Raw genomic sequence first — 9601 nt, forward strand, 5'->3', positions numbered from 1 at the left:
TGTGGTCAGTCCTCAGCTGGGTCACTTCACTGCTCCATTGTCCTTGTCCCTTCAGTGGAAACTTGTCCAGCTGGAGCTGTGACTACAGAGGCTCACACATCACCCAGGGTGGCCCCTGCACATGGGAGTCCCTGTGCTTTCTGAGACAAATTTTCAGATCCATTCAATCCTACCCTCCTTCTAGGGCTCCTCTCCTGCCCTCTCTCCTTGCCCTGGTTCTAGTGATCTTGGTGCTGGCTCAAATCCCAACTCAAATCTAAAGCAGAGTGAAATTTAGGTTTATATTTGTTTGTGAAATTGGGCCCATCATCAAGGACTGTTCTTTCCTGAAGAGAGAAACCTGATTGTGTGCTGTGGTGTGTGGGGGGGTTGGTGTGGGAGGAAGGATGGAGGAGGGAGGACCACAAGCAGCACTGCTGAGAAAAGCACAGGCAGCCTCGGTGTCAGTGTGAGGGGACCTTGTGCTGTGGCCACCACAAAACAGCATTTAGCCTGAAGCTATGTTAATAAAGATACTGGCTTTAGAATAGGGAGGTGCTCTACACTGATCATTCATTCAACTGACCTTTGTCGTCAGCCAGACATAGGACAGAGGGGTTCTGCATCTGGGGAACATCACTGAAGTAAAATGAGAAAAATCTCTGACCTTGGGTAGCATGTGTTCCAATGCGAACAGGCAGACGAAAGATACATTATAACCAGAGCAAGGGAAGAAAGTGGTAAGTGCTGTGAGACAGGTGACCCAGGGTGTGGGCAGTGGGGACAGGGAAGGTGGCTGTTGTGCTGGGGTGGTCAGTGTGTGCCACGTTGCAAAGGTGACCTTTGAGGAAAGATTTGAGGGACATGAAGAGTTGTCCATGAGGATGTCTGGGGAAGTTCTTTCCAGGCAGAGGATCCTCCAGTTCAAATGTACTAGAGCAGGAAGGTGTCTGTGTTTCCTGAAAAGCAAGGAGGCCAGGAGGGCTGGACAGAGAGAAACTGAGGTGAGGTCAGAGGTACAGCCAGAGCAGGTGGGCTTGAGGGGAGTGGGGAAGGATCTGACCTTTGCTCTGAGCGAGATGGGAGGTAGACGACAATTTTGAGCAGAAGAGGGACATGGTACAACTATTTATTTATTTATTTATTTATTTATTCATTTATTTATTTAAGATGTCTTGCTCTGTCACCCAGGCTGGAGTGCAATGGCATGATTCCCGCTCACTGCACCTCCGTCTTCCAGGTTCAAGCGATTCTCCTGCCTCAGCCTCCTGAGTAACTGGGATTACAGGTACCCACCACCAAGCCCGGCTAATTTTCGTAGTTTTAGTAGAGACAGGGTTTCGCCACGTTGGCCAGGCTAGTCTCAAACTTCCAACCTCAAGTGATCTGCCCGTGTCGGCCTCCCAAAGTGCTGGGATACAGGCGTGAGCCACCAAGCCCAGCCACAACTTCTCTTCTAAAAGGATCTCTGACTGCTGTACTGAGAACAGAATTGAGAGGTGAGGGACGAGGGAGGCAGAAGGGAAGAACAGTAGGAAGCGAGTGCAGTATTCCAGGCTGGAGATGTCGGTGACCTTGACTGGGGTGTGAGCAGGGGAAATAGTGGGACGTGAGGGGATTCTGGATGCATTTGAAGATGGACTCACAACATGTGCCAATGGATTGTATCTGTGGTGTGAGAAAGACGAATCAAGGACACCCATGGTTGTAAAATGAGTGAGTAGAAGGAAGGGTGGAGCTGCTGTCAGTGGAGATGCGGAGACTCCGGCAGGAGCATACTGAGGAGGGGGCATCACAGGCACTCAGTGGAGATGTCTACTAGGAATGCAGGTTGGGGAGCTGGGGTGGAATTTGGACAGACAACTCCAGAGTTTAGGGGAAAGGAGAAATAGACTGGGCAGGAGAAATAGATTTAGGAGCTCACACTGTATAAATGATACTTAAAACCTCAAGCATGGATGAGGGCACCAAGGGAGTGATTGACTGTGGAAAAGAATGAGGGCAAGGACAGAACCCTGAACCTCCAGTTCTAAGGGATCTGAGCAGACCACATCCAGAGCAGACTGCACAGTTCTGACCCCAAGTCTAGAGGACACTTAGACAAGGAACTCCCACGTCCACAGGGATCACCTGGACGTGGTGCTGAGATCCAGGAAGTCCGGAGTTAAACAAGAGATTCTTGATTTATGACAAGGCTGGAGCTCATGCTGCTGGTCTCCAGATCAAGAACACCAGGATCCCACATGTCTGAGCATCAGCCTTGCCCATAGGGCTTGTTATATAAGTGATTCCTTGGTCTTGTGCATAATATTCTGAGACAGGGATTCTGGGGAGTGGCCTGTGTATTTTCTAAGCCCCGCCAGCAATCCTGTAGCTCAGCCACATTGGGAACCACTGAGATCAGAGATCAGAGAGTGGCCAGGGTGGGTGGGTGGGGCGGGTTTTCAAACCCTGTTTAAAAGAGGATTTTTCTCACAGAAAGAAAAGGGAGGATGTGTATCATCAGTTATGAGATGTGACATTCCCTGTTGTTCTCTCCACCATGAGGTAGAGGCCAGGTAGACAGTTCAGGATGTGGCTCTCGCACAAGGAACACCTGTGAATGCCGCTCTCTGACACCCGCCCACAGACTCATTTCCCACTCACTTCTTGGAGAAAACTGTGGAAACCAAATTTCTCTAATTTACACATACAGTAGCATACATGGTACTGGGGGCTAATTTTATTGTGGGGAAGGCCATAGAACTAGACTGGAAACTACACATCCAGAAACAGAATCCACAGCCCACCCTGGATCAGGTCCCTCCTAGGAACAACTGCCCCTGCTGCTGAGTACAGACGCCACTGCTCACACCTCTGACACCTGGTGCTGGACACTGGACACTGAGGCCAGGGGAGACGTCACTGCTGCACCTGGAAGCTGGACATCACTACTGCCACTCAGTCATCTTTACTAAAATGTGTTCTGCACAGTCCCAGCCTTTCTGTGTGACCTCACTCTGGCTCAGAGGCTGGCAGTGATATAGGAGTTAAGAAGAAATTATTTAGGCAGATAGTGAGGGTACAGAAGTCCTCAGTAAGGTTTTCCTTTTAATGAAATGCAGCCCGCAAGTCATTTTCTTTTCTAACAAAGAGCAGCCTGTAAAATTACTACATCTAATAAGAGAGATAGACTCCAGTACAATAATAGTGGGGACTTCAACATCCAACCCTCAGCATTAAACAGATCATCTACACAGAAATCAAGAAGAAACATTGGATTTAAACGGAACTTTAGAACTCATAATGCTAACAGACATTTACAGAGCATTCTCTCTAACACTATAGAATATACTATACTCTTTTCATAACACATGGAATATTTTCTGGGAGATAGCCTATGTTAAGCCACAAAAAAACTCAACAAATTTTCAAAAGTTGAAACCATATCAAATATCTTCTCCAGTCACAATGGAATAAAACTGCAATTATACTCCAAGGGAAACTTTGGCAGCTAGACAAATACGTGGAAATTAAACAACATGCTCCTGAATAACTATTGAGTCAACAGAGAAATTCAGATGGAAATCAAAAAGTTTCTTGAAACCAATGAAAATGGAAACACAACATATACCAAAACCTGTGGAATACAGTTAAACAAGGCTAAAAGGGACGTTTATAGTAATAAATGCCTACCTAAGAAAAGTAAAAACACTACAAATTAACAATATAACAATGAACCTGAAGGAACTAGAAAAGCAACAACAAACCACATCCAAAATTAGCAGAAAAAATAACAAAGATCAGAACAGAACTAAAGACTTCTAAAAACCAAGTAAATGATCAACCAAGTGAAAAGATCGTTCTACAAAAAGATAAACAAAAGTGATAAACCACTAGCTAGACAAACCAAGAAACAAAGAGAGAAGACTCAAACAGAATCAGAAAAGACAAACATTATAACTGATACTGCAAAAATACAAAAGGTTATCAGAGACTATTATGAACAATTCTGTACTGACAAACTGGAAAACCTGGAGGATATGGATAAATTCCTGGAAACATACAACCTAGCAAGGTTAAATTAAGAAGAATAGAAAACCTGAAGTCCTAACATCCGTGAACCGTTCTCACAGCGGGTCCAGTGGGCCCCTGACCACCCTGTGATTATTTCCTCAGCGCTGGTTTGCATAATTGAAATAGACCTGCTCAGCAACAGGCAGAATCTGCAGTTCACTTCCTTTTTTAACTTTTATTTTCAGTTCAGGGGTACTGGTACAGGCTGTTTTATAGGTAAACTTGTGTTGTGGGAGTTTGTTGCACAGATTATTTAATCACCCAGGTTTTAAGCGTAGTAACCGTTAGTTATTTTTCCTGATCCTCTCCCTCCTTCCACCTTCAACGTTCTGTAAGGCGCTGGTGTGTGTTGTTCCCCTCTCTGTCTCTATGCGTTCTCATCATTTAGCTCCCACTTATAAGTAAGAACATGCAGTATTTGCTTCTCTGTCCCTGCATTAGTTTGCTAAGGATAATGACTTCCAGCTCCATCCATGTCCCTGCAAAGGACATGATCTTGTTACTTTTTCTGGCTGCATAGTAATCCATGGTGTATATGTACCACATTGTCTTTATCCAGTCTATCATTGATGGGCATTTAAGTTGAGTCCACGTCTTTGCTATTGTGAATGTTGCTGCAATGAGCATATGTGTGCCTATGTCTTTATAAGAGAATGATTTGTATTCCTTTGGGTATAATGGTATTCTGTCTTTAGGTCTTTCAGAAGTCACCACACAGTCTTCCACAATGGCCGACCTAATTTGCACTCCAACCAACAATGTATAAATATTCCCTTTTTCTCCACAAACTCACGAGCATCTGTTATTTTTTGGCTTTTTAATAATCGCCGTTCTGCCTGGTGTGAGATAGTATCTCATTGTGGTTTTGATTTGCATTTCTCTAATGATGAGTGATGTTGAGCTTTTTTTCATATGTTTGTTGGCTGCATGTATGTCTTCTTTTGAGAAGTGTCTGTTCATATGCTTTGCCCACTTTTTAAAGGGGTTGTTTTGTTTTTTCTTGTACATTTGTTTAAGTTCCTTATAGATGCTAGATATTAGACCTTTGTCTGATGCATAGTTCACAAAAAATTTTCCCCATTCTCTACGTTGTCTGTTCACTCTGTTGATAATTTCTTTTGCTGTGCAGTAGCTCTTTAGTTTAATTAGATCCCATTTGTCAATTTTTGTTTCTGTTATGCTTGCTTTTGGCATCTTTGTCATAAAATCATTGCCCATGCCTGTGTCCTGAATGGTACTGCCTAGGTTATCTTCCAGGGTTTTTATAGTTTTGGGTTTTACATTTAAGTCTTTAATCCATGTTGAGGTGATTTTTGTATATGTTGTAAGGAAGGGGTTCAGTTTCAATCTTCTGTGTATGGTTAGCCAGTTATCCCAGCACCATTTATAAACAGGGAATCATTCCCCATTGCTTGTTTCTGTCAGATTTGTCAAAGATCGTAGTTGTAGGTGTGTGGTCTTTTTTCTGGGTTCTCTATGCCGTTCCATTTGTCTATGTGTCTGTTTTTGTACCAGTACCATGCCGTTTTGGTTACTGCAGCCCTGAAGTATAGTTGAAATCTGGTACCTTGATATCTTCAGCTGTGTTCCTTTTGCCTAGGATTGCCTTGGCTATTTGGGCTCTTTTTTGGTCTCATGTGTATTATAAAATAATTTTTTCTAGTTCTGTGAAGAATGTCCATAGTAGTTTGATAGGAATATCATTGAATCTGTACATTGCATGAGGAAGTATGGCCATTTTCACTACATTGATTTTTCCTATCCATAAGCATAGGAAATTTTTTCATTTGTTTGCATCATCTCTGATTTCTTTGAACAGTGGTTTGTAGTTCTCCTTGTAGAGATCTTTTACCTCCCAAGTTAGCTGTATTCCTAGGTATTTTATTCTTTTTGTGGCAGTTGTAAATGGGAGTTCATTCGTGATTTGGCTCTCAGCTTACCTGTTGTTGGTGTGTAGGAATGCTAGTAATTTTTGCACATTGATTTTGTATCCTGAGACTTTGCTGAAGTTGTTTATCAGCTTAAGAAGCTTTTGGGCTGAGCCTGTTCACCTGTCAATCATCTGGTCCTGGGCTTTTTTTGTGGTTTGTAGGCTGTTTATTACTGCCTCAAGTTCAGAACTCGTTATTTGTTCAGGGATTGAATTTATTCCTAATTCAGTCTTGGGGGCGGTGTATGTGTCCAGGAATTTATCCATTTCTTCTAGATTTTCTAGTTTACATGCGTAGAGGTATTCATAATATTTTCTGGTAGTTTCTTGTATTTCTGTGGGGTCAGTGGTAATGTTCCTCTTGTTTCTAATTGTGTTTATTTGAATTTTCTTTCTTCTTTATTAGTCTAGCTAGTGGTCTATATATTTTTGTAATTTTTTTTCAGAAACCTCCTGACTTCACTGATCTTTTGAATGCTTTTGTGTGTCTCTGTCTCCTTCAGGAGACAATACCTTTGTTAATTTTTTTTGTTGTTATTTCTTGTCCTCTGCTAGCTTAGGGATGTGATTACTCTTTGTTCTCAAGTTCTTTTAGTTGTGATTTTAGGTTGTTAACTTGAGATCTTTCTAACTTTTTTATGTGGGCATTTACAGCTATAAATTTCCCTCTTAACACTGCCTTAGCCCTTTCCCAGAGATTCTGGTACATTGTATCTTTGTTCTTATTTGTTTCAAAGAACTTCTTGATTTCTGCCCTAATTTCATTATTTACCCAAAACTCATTCAAGAACAGATTATTCAATTTCTCTTTAATTGTATGGTTTGAGTGAATTTCTTATTCTTGATTTTGAATTTGATTGCACTATGGTCCAAGAGACTGTTATTATTTCAGTTCTTTTGCATTTGCTGAGGAGTGTTTTACTTCCAGTTGTGTGATTGATTTTAGAATAAGTGCCATGTGGCAATGAGAAAAATGTATATTCTGTTGTTTTGGGGTGGAGAGTTCTGTAGATGTCTATCAGGTCCATTTGATCCAGGACTGAGTTCAGGTCCTGAATACCTCTGTTAATTTTCTGTATTGCTGATCTGTCTAATATTGTCAGTGGGGAATTAAAGTCTACCACTATTATTGTGTGAGATTCTAAGTCTCTTTGAAGATCTCTAAGAACCTGCTTATGAATCTGGGTGTGCCTGTATTGGGTGCATATATATTTAGGATAGTTAGATCTCCTGTTGAATTAAACCCTTTACCCATACGTAATGCCCCTTTTTAAAAAAATCTTTTTTCATCTTTGTTGGTTTAAAGTCTGTTTTGTCAGAAACTAAGATTGCAACCCTGACTTTTTTCCTGCTTTCTATTTGCATGGTAAAGTTTCCTTCATCCCTTTATTTTGAGCCTATGTGTGTCACTGCATTGCATGAGGTGAGTGTATTGGAGACAGCATACTGATGGGTCTTGGTTCTTTATCCAGCTTGCCCATCTGCATCTTTTAAATGGGGCATTTAGCTTATTTACATTAAAGTTAGTCTTGATATGTATGGATTTGATCTTGTTATCATGATGTTAGTTGGCTACTTTGCAGACTTGCTTATGTGGTTGCTTTATTGTATATTTCACAATCTGTGTATTTCAGTGTGTTTTTGTAGTGGCTAGTAACTGTCTTTCCTTTCCACGTTTAGTGCTTGTTTTAGGAGTTCTTGTAATGCAAGTCTGGTGGTAATGAATTCCAGTGGCATTTGTTTGTCTGAAAATAATCTTATTTCTCCTTTGTTGATGAAGCTTAGTTTGACCGGATATGAAATTTTGGGTTGGAAATTCTTTTCTTTAAGAATGTTGAATATTGGCCCTCAATCTCTTCAGGCTTGTAGGGTTTCCACTGAGAGGTCCACTGTTAGTCTAATCGGCTTCCCTTTGTAGATAACCTGGCCCTTCTCTCTTGCTGCCCTTAACATTTTTTCTTTCATATCAATCTTGGAGAATCTGATGATTATGTGTCTTGGGGATGATCTTCTCATGGAGTAACTTACTGGGGTCCTCTGCATTTCTGAATTTGAATATTGGCCTGTCTAGCTAGGTTGGGGAAGTTCTCATAGATGATATCCTGAAATGTTTTGCAAATTGATTCCAATCTCTCCATCTCTTTCAGGTACACCAATCATTCCTAGATTCAGTTTCTTTACATAATCCCATGTTTCTGGGAGGTTTTGTTCATTCCTTTTCATTCTTTTTATTCTATTCTTGTCTTCCTGTCTTATGTCAGAAAACCAGTCTTCAAGCACTGGGATTCTTTCCTCCACTTGTTGTATTCTGCTGTTAATACTTGTGACTACACTATGAAATTCTTGTAGTGTGCTTTTCAGCTCTATCTGATTGGTTATGTTCTCCTTTATACTGGCTATTTTGTCATTCACTCTGGCAATGTTTTATCAGGATGTTTAGCTTTCTTGCATTGGATTACACCATACTCCTTTAGCACAGTGAAATTTATTCCTATCCACATTATGAATTCTACGTCTATTGTTTCAGCCATCTCAGCCTTAGCCTGGTTCCAAACCGGAGCTGCCTTTTTGAGTTTTCAGCATTCTTGCACTGATTCTTTCTCATCTTTGTGGGCGTATCTACCTTCAGTGTTTGAAGTTGCTGACCTTTGAGTGGGTTTTGTTTTTCTCCTCCTTTATTTTCTCCTTTAACAGTCTGGTCACTTTTCTGTAGGGCTGCTGCAGTTTATTGGGGGTCTGCTGCAGTCCCCAGTTGCCTCTGATTTTCCAGTACCTGGAGGTATCACCAGTGAAGGCTATGTAGCAGTAAAGATGGGAGTCTGCCCCTTCCCCTGGGAGCTCTGTCTCAGGGAGGTACAGACCTGTTGCTGGCCAACCCCACCTGTAGGAGGTGCTAGAGACCCTGATTGGGAGATCTTGCCCAGTCAGGAGGAACAGAATCAGGATCTAGAGGCTTACTAAAGGGAGGAATACTCCCTCAGGAGACACAGAAATGATTCCATTGAACTGAAAGCTAAGACAGCCACTCAGCCCCTTCAGCTCCTTATGCTTTTGAATCAACAGAAAAGGAAGGAGTGACTGCACCGTCTGGGGTGATTGGTCCTGGTCATCATGGGGAATTGGTCTGCTACTACACAATGGCAGCAAATAAGACTATGTCTGGAATACAGAAGATCTTTTAGAACATCTCTTAGTAATACTCTGCCCTATAATTAAAGTCAATAAAAACTGCAACAACCCACATCAGGTAGGACTAGTAATGACACAAACCCTTCAAGAACGAAGGTTTGAGTCATCCAAGCAGGAAAAGAAACCTAATCAGCTGAGGGACTTGTTGAAGGCAATGGGAATATGGGATGGTTAGTAAAAAAAGAAAAAAGTATTTATAAACATTAATTTTGGCTGGCACAGTGACTCATGCCTGTAATCCCAGCACTTCAGAGGCTGAGGCAGGTGGAATGCTTAAGTCTGGGAGTGTGAGACCAACCTGGGCAACATGCTGAAACTCCATCTCTACTGAAAACAAATGCAAAAAATTAGTCAGACTTGGTGGTGTGCTTGTAGTCCCAGCTACTTAGGAGATTGAAGTAGGAGGATCACTTGTGCTCAGGAGGTGAAGGTTGCAGTGAGCCGAGG

This window comes from Macaca fascicularis, chromosome 4, assembly GCF_037993035.2.
Source record: "Macaca fascicularis isolate 582-1 chromosome 4, T2T-MFA8v1.1".
Classification (NCBI taxonomy): Eukaryota; Metazoa; Chordata; class Mammalia; order Primates; family Cercopithecidae; genus Macaca; species Macaca fascicularis.